Genomic DNA, 14,266 nt, shown 5'->3' on the forward strand with positions numbered 1-14,266 from the left:
AGTCCACTTAAGCATTTAACTTTCTGGAAAATTCAAGTACCTTAATTAAGTCTTCATTTTTTGAAAAATTAAGTTATAGCCCCTAGTGGAGTCGCAAAGCTGTCGCGACCTAAAAAATCATTAGGCTAATGGATTATCAGGTTAATTAAAGGACTAACCTAATATGGGTTCTCCCAAGCCCTACCAATTCGCAACTTATGTTAATTCAAATGATTTTAACTTTGGAGTCGCCACTACCTATTTTTGGTAGGTTGGTTATAAACCTAAATAAAATATTGAGAGGACTATTTTATTCCTACGAACCAGAAATTAAAGATTCGAGGACTTGGTTACATTAGTTAATTAAAACTAATACCCTTTCGGTACCTTAAATTTCATGAAAATCCTAAGTTTGGCAACTTAGATTGAATCAACTCGAAGTTCGGAGAATGGAGTATTTTTGTTTAGGTTTTCTCTTTCTTAGATGAATATGCATGCATGAATGAACACAAATAAATGCAATGATATCAATAAAATCAAGCGTTGCAATGCAAGACATGCAACAATTAAGTTCGTCTTACCCTATATGCAACATTCAATTAATTAATTAAAACATGCAGGAATCGTATATGAAAAAGAAATCAATCATGCAATCGGTTAATTATGCATGCAAGCTATCATGCAATTAATTAAACTAAACTTGCAAGAACCGTGTAACACACAAAAATTCATGTCTAACTTAGATAGCATGCAACTCTTAACCCAAGTAATTTAGTCATGCAATTAGACTAACCTAACATGAATATCCTAAATATGAAACTAATGACATGCAAAATGACATGGCAAAATACAATGCGACATAGATATGCAAATTATGAGACATGCAAATGCTATGATATAATATGCATGATTTTCGAAAAAATGAATGAGAGACTAAATGGTACTCGAAAATGTGAATGACATGAGATAATGCAAGATCATGAATGAGCAGATTTTTCATCTTATCTTTTTTTATATTTTCGGCAATAAAAGATGTGTGAGATAAAAGATATGCATGATATGGAAATGATATTTTTTTAAAAGATGGAATGCAATATATGATACTTGAAAATATGAAGTGAATATGCAAGATATGCAAACATAAAATTCGAAAATATGCATGAGGATGTGCCGATTTTTCTTGAGATTTTTTTTTTATCTTTTTGGATGCAATTTTCGACTAGATTAAAAAATACCTAGATTTGATTCTCTTGACTTTAATTTCCATAATAAACTTAATGAGATAAAGTTTCTAAGAAAACTTTATCTTCCTAAAGATTTAATTAAATATAATTTCTATGAAACTATATCTTACTAAATTTTTTAAGGAATTTTAAGTTTATTAGAAAATTCAAATCAGACAGGATATCAATCAAATCAAATAATTCAGGATAGTAATTAGAGCAAATCAAACCTTTCATTTTTTACAATTTTCGAAAAAAATATTCCCAAATCTAAAATTGGCTTTGGAAATAAAGCGAATCGGATCTAAAAGACAATAGATCGAATTGGCTAACTTCCCATTTTTGCTAAGCCGAAGGATTGTACTCGAATGGCAACGGGTAGGAAATGTCCAACTTAACAAAAACATTGCCTATTAGGAAAAATAATTTTCCTACTTTAGATTTAGGTCTTTTTATTGAGAAAAATATGCTCGATGCTTCAAATTCGAAATTCAAATTAAGCAATTTTAATCCATCAAAAAATTATCAAACCAAACAAATATTCTCCTAATAACACGAGATAGAGAAGTTACCTAATTTGAACTCGAACCAAAACTTGACGACCATGCTTGAGGATTGGACCGGCTCAGGAGGAATTCGTGCAAGTTTGGGACACGCTCAGTGGCGGAAACTACGCATGCCTTGCAATGCCAACTTTAAACACGAATTTACTTGAAATTCAGCACCGGATAGCGATGATATTGCGCCAAATAACAAGGCAATTGACCCTAAACAGCCCATGAAAATCCTGCACTGATTATAGAGTAAAATCGGGTAAATTAGTAAAATTGGGTAAAATAATGCTTTTTTTTTTTACACCGGACAGCGGCAAAGTTGATTGCCGAAAAGCAAAGAATTTCAGATCGAAACAGCATCAAACTTGCCCAATGGACAGCAGAAAAACGGGCCTCTGATCAGCAATTAAAAAACAGGACGAACAGTGGCAAATTTGGCCACCAAACAGCGGCGAAAACAGCCTCAATCAATTTGTGAATAGCCGTGAAAACGATCTCCAAACAGTGCTGGAAATTATGGCCAAACAGCAAGTTGTTCGACCTTGAGCAGTAGCTAATTTGAACACCCACTACAAAAAAACACGGATTTAGCCACGAAAAATTTGCGATGAAAAACATTCGTTGCTAATTTCCGACGAAAATATTGACAAAAATAATATTCGTCGCTATTTGCGACGAAATTAGCGATGAACCAATTCGTGGCTAATTAGTGACGAATATAGTGACGAAAACAAATTTCGTTACTAATTTGCGACTAAAATAGCCACGAAATATTTTTCGTCACTAATTTGCGACGAAAATGGCCACGAAATAGTTTTTGTCACTAATTTGCAACGACAATAGCCACGAACAATATTTCGTTGCTAATTTGCAACGAAAATAGAGACAAAAAAAATTTCGTCGCACATTAGCGACGAAAACGGCCATGAAAATATTATTCGTCGCTATATCCTTTGCGACAAAAATATGATTCGTCGCCAATTAGCGACGAAAGGCCACGTTTCGTCGCTAATTAACAATGACCACCTTTTTTCGTCGCAAATGCTTTTCTTAAAAGTTAGCGACTAACTGTTATTTTCGTCGCAAAATTAGCATTATGAATAAAAATAACAAAGAAAAAAATTAAAATTAGCGACGAATAAATATTTTCATCGCTAATTTAGCGAAGAAATGTATTATTCGTCGCTAATATGATTTAAATAAAAATAAAAATAAAAAAAATAATTAGTGACGAATAGTGTTTTTCGTCGCTAACCTCCTATTGCGCATTTAGCGACGAAAACTGAATTTCGTCGCAAATTTGTTGCTAAGCATTTAGCAACGAAAACTAAATTTCGTCGCAAATTTGTTGCTAAGCATTTAGCGACAAAAACCTATTTCGTCGCTAATTAGCGACAAATCACGTTTTTCGTCGCAAATTCTCTTCTTAAAAGTTAGCGATGAAAATTGTCATTCATCGCTAATTTGCGACGAATGACTATTTTCGTTACTAAGTAGCGATGAATAACAATTTCGTCGCTAATTTAGCGACGAATATACGTTTTCGTCGCTAAATTGGCAACGAAAATAAGTTTTCATCGCTAAAGTTCCCAAACAAAACACATTTGCCGTGTTCTTTCTTTTACTTTTCCCTCTCCATCCCCAACCTTTTGACCCCGCGCCTCACCCTCTTTTTTTTTTTTGTGGCCTTCCCGTAATGGCACGGCGATCAGTGCGAGCTCGAGATGATCGAGGTCTCGTCCAGCCATTTTGAGCTCTTGGAGTCCGAGTCTCTTCAGGCGCTCGTTGCTTTTGTTCGATTCGGCCCGCGATTGCCACGAGAAACGTGCTAGAATTCTCGTCGAGGTAGTGTGCCCTTGCTTTTCCTTCTTTGTGTGGGATCTGCTATTATTTGCTTGCTCTCGCTCCGTGTTGTTTCGAATCGTCGGCATCGGCGAACCTCGTAAAAATTCCCGTGTCTCACTTTTGATTCCTGTCCAAAACCTAGAATGTTGTCGGGAATTCCCCAATCGGTCGGTCACGATTTCCATTCTATAGGAGGGAGAGGTTCGTAGGATGGTCGATCCCGGCGCTTCACATCCCTCAAGTCCATCAACCTCAGCCCATTTCCCGGCAATCCGTCCTCCGCCAGATCGCGCAATTCCCGTTGCCTCTCGAGCGCCTCGACCTCTCGAACCAGGAGTTCCTCCACTTCGATGGGTTGCGCGAGATGGGGTCCAAGTTCATGGCTTCGAGGGTCTTGGTGTTGTCCAAGATTCGGCTTCTAGGAGACGACGATCTCCTGCTGCATTCCTTGACCGTGAGACGCCGATCCGAGCCGCTGGCCTGCATCAAGGCGTCTCTTGCCAGAGAAGCATGGAGTTGGAGAAGGTTGGATTTTGGTTTTCTTGGCATCTTGTTTTTTGTTCAGTGTCTGCGAATTTTGTTTGTTTCACTAAAATTTCTCTTGGGCACGCAGTTTCTGGTCGATGCTGGACTTTATGAGAGCCAAGAGGAAGCTTTGAAGATAGAAATGATTGGTTTGACAAGAATATATTGCTACAGGCTTGTAAATTGAAACTACGTGATCTGAAGGGAGCATTGTTAGATGCTGAATTTGCAGTACGTGATGGAGAGAACAATGAAAAAGCTTATTTTCAGCAGGGACAGGTTGGTGGTGTGGTTCTGGCAAATGTTTGGGTCTCTTGTGTCTGAGAAGTTATTGATTGTCACAAGTCTGCTTCACGGGTATCTTCTGTGTGCCAGCTAGTTTGATGCAGTGTCTCCGCCATTGTCTGACCATGAATTTCTAAGCTTTTTTATACTTTGGATATTTTAGATAGCACCTTCCTAAATGTGCCAATTTTTCTGCTCTGTGGTCTATGTTCTCGTGGATTTGCTATCTAACATACTATTTTCAATTCTGATCTGTCAGGCTCATATGGAACTAAATGATATCGACGCTGCAGCGGAAAGCTTCTCTAAGGCATTGGAGATGGAGCCAAATGGTGGTAAGGAACAATTTTGGACTGCGATTTAAAGTTCTGTGTCTTTTCTCTTTGAATAAGTCACCATCAGCTTCCACTTTAACAAGCGGGAAGCCTACAACTCACCACAAGTCCCAAAGTATACAAATTGATATTTAACTAGTTGACAGCCTGACAGTTTATCTAAGATTTTGAAAAGACTAACATTTGACTATGGAAAATGGAAAACCAAGGTAGTCTGTCTCTCGTATTGTTACATTATTTTTTAGTTTTGTTCGGTGGTGGTTAGATAGTTGATTTAGTCATTCGTTTCAGGTTTGGTAATTTTGTTGGCTGAACATGGTTATCAGGTGTACAAGTACCCCTTTTTGTCTTATTTTGTGGTGCTTGTGGGCAGAAATAGGGTTGACATTTTAAAGAAGTAGAAACTTGCCTGCATATCAGAAGATGCAATGTTAACTATTAAAATCATGATATGTTGCATTGTTGGGGTTTTGGTTGACATCGCATTTGCACTCTTCCCCCTGTTTTTGTCACTCTCTCCAGGTGGGATCAGGAAAGAGCTTATTGCTGCCAAGAAGAAGGTTCGCTCTTGTTTGCTAAATTCAATATCTAGGAGCTTGGAATCATATTGAACTGGACTTTTCCCCTTATCTTTTGGCAGATTTTTGAGAGGCGAGAACTGGAGAAGAGGGCATATCGGAAGATGTTTACGTAACAGGTCTGTATACTACTATCCATATATTATTTCTCTCTACTTTGCCATGAGCTATTGGCCTAGCTAGTCATAAAGTATCCGAGTCTCATATTATCCTGTCTTCCAATCCTATATTGTTCCATAGTATGGGCGAGTAGCTCTTCTTTCCGGCAATGGCAAGCTTCTCTATGCAGCCCTCCCTATTGAGGGGGCGTATCTATATGTAGTGCCTACTTTCTGTGTTTACGTTGTTGAGAAGAGATTGATTTTACTGTGTGATACCTGTCACTGTTTCTAGGGAAAACCTATATTTATGTTTGTCACTCATCCGAGTAGTAATCCTGTTTCTGCAATGACGTGATGTAGTTCCTGTGGTTGTGTTCTCTCAAATCTGGGGTTGACATCGTTGTACGCAAATGCACCGTCCATGTCCGATATTTTCTCATGACTTGGAAAATTTAAAATTCCTGACAAGGTCATGAAACCAAAATTTGGATTGTGGTTCAGTTATTTACGCAGTTATTGAGTCAGGTTGATATTCTAATTGTAATGGTCCATCTTTTCTTTTTTGGCTGGTAGGTGTTTCCTTATTGCAGGCGAAAGCACAAGGATTCTAGTCAAACCAACTATATAGATTGGAGGCAGGGATCAGATCAAAATTTTCATCGCAGTTAATAGAGTTGAAATTTCGTTATCTCTCCTTTTGGCTCTCAAATTTCCATTACAGTTAATAGAGTTGAAGATAGGAAGCTTTGTTAATGAATGGTAGATGAATGTATTTGGTTTGCATATTATAATAATATTTGGATCTTGCTTTATCAATGTTAAATACAAATACTAGAAATTAATTTTTTTAATTATATTTAAAATTGAAAATTAAAAGAAATTATTTTATTAGACAATCACAAATTATAAAAGTTCATCACAAAATTCATCCCATGCCTGATCATCGCAAAATTCATGGCTGAACAAATTTCATTGCCAAATTTATCCCTGAATAATATTCGTGGAAAAAAAAAATTTCATCGAATCAAATTTAGCGACGAAAAGTTGATTTCATTGCTAATTTTGTCACGAAAAATTTTGCAAAATTCGTCGCTAATTAACTTTTGCTATGACTTTTGCCACGAAAAAAAATTTGTGGCTAATCCGGCGTCGCAAAATTTAGCGATGAAATTTTGAAATTTCATCGCTAAAGTCGTCACTAAAATTTAGCAACGAAAATTCCATTTCGTCTCTAACATTTAGAGATGAAAAGTATTTTTTGTCACTAAATTTAGCCACAAAAAGTATATCTCGTCGCTAAATTTTAGCGACAACTTTAGCGACAAAATATATTTTCGTCGCAAAATTTTGTGACGCCGGATTAGCCACAAATTTTTTTTTCGTGGCAAAAGTCGTAGCAAAAGTCAATTAGCGACGAATTTTGCAAAAATTTTCGTGGCAAAATTCGTCACTAAATCCTCGTTTTTTTGTAGTGACCGATCAACATGGAAGATTAGCACTGAGTAACGGCGAGAAAAGGTGGAAAAACCGCAAGGATAGAGTGAAAAACCACAACAAAATATCCAAAAACCGCAGTGATAGTTTATAAAACCACAAGGAAAAAGAACCAAACTGCAATGACAGATGAGCAAACCGCCGAGAAAAAGGCAGCAAGCAGTAGTACTCAAGGGGAAGGCTTCACGGCTGAAAAGGGCCTCAATCGCCAAAGACCCGGACTTCCTCTCTTTCTCTGAATTTTTTTCACGTGTGTTTCCTCCGAAAGCTCTTGAGTATTCTAAATTTTTCTGAATGTGTGTCAATGTGTGGAACCCCAATCCTGCAAAGAGAAGGCTCTCCCTTTTCTCTTGTGAATTAGTCTCCACAATATGGCCATGTATTCAATAAAGTGACCCCCCAACGTGAATCTAAGAGAGAGTTCTCTATTTTCTGCCGTGTGTGATTTTTTGTGGCTTCCTCAAAACCCTAGGCGTAAGTTAGTATTTATAGAGAAAATTGTTGAAAGCTTGGGGCCTAAAGTTTCTTAATTTTTGCAAAATAAGTCCAGAATTTAAATTATGACTCAAGTTTAACCCAAAAGGAATAAATTGTGCTGATTTGAGCTCTTAATTAAGTCAGAATGTTTAGCCATAGTATATGGATAAGTTGGCTGAAAATTTGAGATCTTCGTAGGCTATTATGCACATTTTCAGGCTCAAATGTGGCTTTAATTAATTAAATGAATAGTTAATTAAAAGCCTTTAAAATTTAAATGAGCAAAAATAGGCTGAATTAAATCTGAAAATAAGTCCAAGCCTTCATAAAATTTTCGAGACACTCCCTAGCCTTAGCCAAAATTTTCATGCTATGTTAATCCCGATCGCTCGTCAATTTAAGCTCAAATCTTTGCCGTCGGTACAAAATGATGGAAACCCAATGCATGAAAAACTAAATTAAATATGCTATACATGAAAACTAATTAATTATTTTTTGCGAGAACTAAAATTAATTCTCATTTTTATATAAAATGCATGATTAAGGAAAAAAAAAAATTTAGGTGTCAACAAAGTCTCGATTCTTTCCTTTCCAATAAGATAATCGATTCACCCGATTGATTGTTACTAATTTACCAGATTGATTCTTGACCGGATTGATTGAAGATTCAAAGGCATATCCAAGATTTGATTGATTGCTGATTTCAAGCATTATCTTGCTCGATTACTTGCTGATTTGATGGCATATCAATGAATACATGATTGATTGCTTATTTCAAGCATTATCTTGCTTGATTACTTGCCGATTTGATGGAAAATCATTGAAATATCAATGTGAGGCTGATTGGTGTTATTTCTTTTGATATTAGTAAATCTTTTAGGGTTAATACCATGAAAAACTCTAAACTGGTACGCATGTGACAAATTTACCCTAAACTATTTTTTTGACCACAAAAAACCCCAAACCGGTACATCTATGACAAATTTACCCCAAACTATTTTTTTGACCACCAAAAACCTAAACCGGTATATCCGTGACAAATTTATCCTAAACTAATTCTTTTGACCATGAAATACCCCAAACCGGTACACCCGTGACAAATTTACCCCTCGTTAAATTGATTTAATATCACGAAAAATCCCAAAATGATAAACCCGTGACAAACAGAGGGTCAAAACCCCATACTGGTATACCCGTCAACCGTCACGTGTCACCAAATCAGCAATTTGACGATAAAATTTAACAAAAATTAACGGAGGCTAAATTGATCACATGTATACCAATTTAGGGTAAATTTATCACAGGTGTACTAGTTTGGAGTTTTTTGTGGTCAAAAAAATAATTTGGGGTAAATTTGTCACAAGTGTACTAGTTTGGGATTTTCCGTGGTATTAACCCAATCTTTTATGGTTGTTATTGGTTGTACAAGGCTGATGGAGGAAAATCATTATTTTTATTTCCTTTTTACTTGTCTTAGTCCTTCTATTAATTGAGGAGTTTTCTCCATTGTAAGAACAAATTTGATGAATAAATGAGAATTCCTCTCTTGTGTTGAATTTGCTTTATTTTAATTTCTTTAGCAATGAAAATTGGATTCTTCCTCGGTGGTGAACCAAAAGCCCTTTAACCGTAGTTGGTGGTTATCCTTTAAACCTTGGCGGGAAGCTTCTGTCCCGAATCTCGATCTTGACTCTTGGCTGGTAACATGCCTTTAGACCTGGATCCGATCGTATCCTATCTTTATTCGCGTTCATCCTTCAATATCCATTCCAAAAAAGTCCGTTCGATCTAATATTCTTTCCAAAAATCACTCAAAATGCATTCGTCCGCCTTATGTATGTATAAAATTGGTATCAGAGCTCTAGATTGAACTCGTTTTGAGTGATGCTTTCTATTATCAATTTCTTTTGAAGAAAGACAAAAAAAAAATGGCTTATATGGTTCGAAGATCCTTGGCTTTAAAGCAATCTCACGGCGAAAGGTAGGAATGTACTATGGAGAAACTCCAAAAATAAATGGCCAGAATTCTCGATCGTCTAGAGAAACAAGAAAAGGGTGGCAAGAGATATTTGGCTAAGTCTTCAACTAAAGGTATGCCCTTCCTTGATGGTATTCATTATAAGAAGGTTGCTAATACACTCAAATATGAGAAAGAAATGGAGAAGCCTCCCGATTTTGTTGAAGAGCTCTAACAAGAATAAAATGGTGAATTTAGCAAGTGCTAGAGCTATGAACATCAATAACGGATTGTCCTAACCATAGGGCTATAACCATTGAAGGAATTGAGGAGATTAATTTGAAACTTCAACAGACTCAACAAAAGCCATACCATGCTGAATATAAATCCAATTAGCAAGAATTATACAACGAAGAGTCCAAATTCCAAGAGCAAGATAAGATCATTGCTCAAATTAAAGAGGGAGAGATGTTGATCATCTAGGTACCAACAAGCAACTACGATATTATGGATGGTGAATCTTCAAATCAATTCGTTGAGACAAATGTTGAGGTCATAGAGAAAGAGAGAATCATTATAACGACTGAAAATATAAGCTGCCACTTTCATTCCTTATACCCCGAAACGTTCTCTCTCACAGCATTCAAAATTGTCAAAATGTTTTTGATATATTTTCAGTTTCTTGGCATGCCTTGAATATGTTGATTTGTATCAAGCTGATGTATTATTTAATTCGTTGGAGAGGTCGTCCTATAAAATTTTCGGGATCAAGTTCCATGGGTAAGAATGGTTATGGAAAATTTTGCAACTTCTAATCCTGGGATGAGGCCACAACAAGATTTGAGGACAAATCTTTTTGAACCTAGGGAGATTGATGCGGGCGCACTAGGCTTTGTCAATTGATTTTCAAGCTCGATTCTGAACTCGTCGATTGATCCGGCTTAAAAAGGTTGATTTAGTCACAACTTGCTTCAATGGATCGTGTCTACATGAAGACTATCGACAATGATTGTCAATAATAAAGTTTCGATTCTTTCCTTTCCAATAAGACAATCGATTCAACCGATTGATTATCGCTAATTCACCAGATTGATCGACGACCTGATTGATTGAAGATTCAAAGGTATATTGAACATATGATTGATTGTTGATTTCAAGCATTATCTTACCCGATTACTTACTGATTTGATGGCAAATCAATGAAGATATGATTAATTGCTTATTTCATGCATAATCCTGCTCGATTACCTACCGATTTGATGGCAAATCAATGACATATCAATGGAAGGCTAATTGGCGTTATTTCCTTTTATATTAGTAGATCTTTTAATGTTGTTATTGGCTATACAAGGCTAGTGGACGAAAATCATTGTTTTTATTTCCTTTTTGCTTTGTCTTAGTCCTTTTATTAATTGAGGAGTCTTCTCCATTATAAGAACAGATTTGACGAATGAATGGGAATTCATCTCGAGTTGAATTTGTTTTATTTCAATTTCTTTAGCTTGGAAATTGGATTTTTGCTCGAACCAAAAGCCATTTAGCCTTGGTTGGTGGTTATCCTTTAAACCTTGGTGATGAGCTTCTGTCCCAAAGCTCGATCTTGACTCTTGGCTAGTGTCATGTCTTTAGGCGTAGATCCGATTGTATCCCATCTTTGTTTGCATTCATCTTTCGATACCCATTCCAAAAAAACATGCTCGATCCAATATTATTTCCAAAAATCACTCAAAATACATTCACCCGCCTCCTGTACGCATCAAATTGGTATCGGAGCTCTAGGTTGAACTCGTTTTGAGTGGTTCCTTCTATTATCAATTTCTTTTTAGGAAAGATGAAAAAAATGATTTGTATGGTTCGAAGATCCTTGGCTTTGAGCAATCTCACGGCGAAAGCCAAGAACGTGCTATGGAGAAACTCTAATAACAAATGGACAGAATTCTCGATTGCCTAGAGAAATAGCAAAAGGGTGATAGGAGATATTTAGCTAAGTCTTCAACTAAAGGTATGTCCTTCTTTGATGTTACTCATTCTAATAAGGCTGCCAATACATTCAAACAGAATAAAGAAAAGGAGAAGCCCCCGATTTACTTGAAGAGCTCTAACAAGAATAAAATGATGAATTTAGCGAGTGCTTCAAGTGGTACGGCTATGGACATCTACAAATGGATTGTCCTAATCAGATGGCTATCACCATTGAAGAAATTGAGGAGATTAATTTTGAACTTCAACAGACTCAACAAGAGCCATACCATGTTGAATCTAAATCCAATCATCAAAAAGATACTCAGCAAGAACAACGCAACGAAGAGTCCAAATCCCAAAAGCAAGATAAGATCATTAATTAAATTGAAAAGGGAGAGATGTTGATTATCTAGGTACCAACAAACAACTGTAATATTATGGATGGTGAATCTCCAAATCAATTCGTTGGGACAAATGCTGAAGTCATAGAGAAAGAGACAATCATTATGATGGCTGAAAATATATGTTGCTACTTTCATTTCGTCTACCGTGAAACATTCTCTCTCACATCGCTCATCAATTGTCAAAATATTTTTGACATATTTTCAGTTTCTAAGCATGCCTTGAATATATTGATTTGTATGAAGTCGATGTATCACTTAATTTGTTGGAGAGGCAGTGCTCGAAAATTTTTTGAATCAAGTTCCATTGGTAAGAATGGTTATGGAAAATTTTGCAACTTCTAATCCTGGAGATGAAGTCATAACAAGATTTGAGGATAAATCTTTCTGAACCTAGGGAGATTGATGCGGGCACATCAGGCTTTGTCGATAGATTCTTAACCTCAATTCTGAACTTGTTGATTGATCCAACTTAATCCTTATTCCTGCATGAAAAGGCTGATTTGATCACAACTTATTTCGGTGGATTGTGTCTACATGAAGATTATCGACAAGGATTGTCAATAATAAAGTCTTGATTCTTTACTTTCCAATAAGATAATCAATTCGCCCGATTGATTGCTGACCGGATTGATTGAAGATTCAAAGGCATATTCAACATATGATTGATTGTTGGTTTCAAGCATTATCTTGCTTGATTACTTGCTGATTTGATGGTAAATCAATGAAGATGTGATTGATTGCTTATTTCAAGCATTATCTTACTTGATTACCCGCTGATTTGATGGTAAATCAATGACATATCAATGGGAGGCTGATTGGCATTTTTTCTTTGATATTAGTAGATCTTTTAAGGTTGTTATTAGCTGTATAAGGCTAGTAAACAAAAATTATTATTTTTATTTCCTTTTTGCTTTGTCTTAGTCCTTCTATTAACTAAGGAGTCTTCTCCATTGTAAGAACAGATTTGATGAATGAATGAGAATTCCTCTTTTGAGTTGAATTGCTTTATTTCGATTTCTTTATCCTTGAAAATTGGGTTCTTCCTCGGTGGTGAACCGAAAGCCCTTTAGCCTTGGTTGGTGGTTATCCTTTAAACCTTGGTGGTGAGCTTTTGTCCCGATTCCCGATCTTGACTCTTCACCGGGGTGCTTTTAAGCCTAGATCCGATCGTATCCAATCTTTATTCCCGTTCATCCTTCAACACCCACCGTAAAAAAACTATTCGATCCAATATTCCTTCCAAAAATCACTCAAAACGCATTCATCCGCCTTACGTACGCATCAATTTTAAACGAAGGCCAACATGAAAGGGAAGATAGGGAAGCAAGTAATGTGGAGAGAGTTTAGCAAATAGGGAGATGTCCCGAAATCTCCGATGAAGACATAAGTGATGAAGGATTGACTGGATTATATTGTGAATTTGTGATATCTAGTGAATCAAACGATGAAGTTTTGGCAAATGTCAATTTTTCAAGTGATGATGATGATGAACTTGCACAATCAAGGCAAAAGTAGAGGGAATTTATGAGAAATAAAATTGTAGCCTTTGGAGAATCGCATGAGTCTCAATTGTAAAATAAAGATGAAGGATGTACGGCTTCTAGTAACGAAACTAGTTATGAAGAAAGTGGCGGTGATGATGAGAGTACTAGTTTCGAGAATGTACTTCAAGATGATAAAGTACCTGTGCGTAGAAGGAAAAGTAAGTATCCTTCTTATGATTTGTTGAATGTCCTGTTTTGTCTGTGGGAATGAGATTTGATGATGTGAAACAATTAAAAGAAAAGCTATTGTAAAGAACTCCATTTATGAACAAAGGAGTGTTGTATTTACTATAAATACAAAGCAATTTGTGAGAGCTAAATGTTCACAACCGAATTGTTCATGGGAGATTTATGGCGTGTTGAGTAGGAAGAGCAGGCCATTCCAGATTATGTCCTTGTTGGAGGAACATACTTGTTCCATATGCTTGACAATAAAAGGTAACAAGTGTATGGTTGTCGAAGCATTTCTTTAACGATATTAAGGCGATGCCCGAGATCAAGAGTCCTCGGTTGAAGCTATTAGTGAAGGAGCAAGTAGGGGTTAATGTGTCGAGAATCAATGCAAAAAGAGGCAAGCAGAAGGTGATGAGTACATTAATGGGTCAGTACAAGGAAGAATATGCCATATTTGAGATCATGCTTCTGAGTGCAGGCTTCAAGGTTGTGAAGAGGCTACTGCTCCACTTTGGGATCAAGTTTGATAGATTTTATATTTGCTTTGATGAATGCATATGTGGATTTTTAGCTTCTTGTAAAATAGTTATAGGATTGGATGGATGTTTTTATGAAGGGTTTATGCAAGGGAGAGTTGTAGGCTACCTTTGGGAGAGATATCAATAACCAAATGTTTTCCATAGTTTGGGCTATCATAAAGGTAGAGAACAAGGACACTAGGTCCTGGATCCTAAAGAATTTACTAGTTGACCTTCGGATAACCGATGGGGGAGATTGGGCATTCATGAGTGACTAACAAAAGGCAATGCCATTGTAGATTGTTTGCTTT

Source organism: Rhodamnia argentea, chromosome 7 (assembly GCF_020921035.1).
Source record: "Rhodamnia argentea isolate NSW1041297 chromosome 7, ASM2092103v1, whole genome shotgun sequence".
In the NCBI taxonomy this organism is placed as follows: Eukaryota; Viridiplantae; Streptophyta; class Magnoliopsida; order Myrtales; family Myrtaceae; genus Rhodamnia; species Rhodamnia argentea.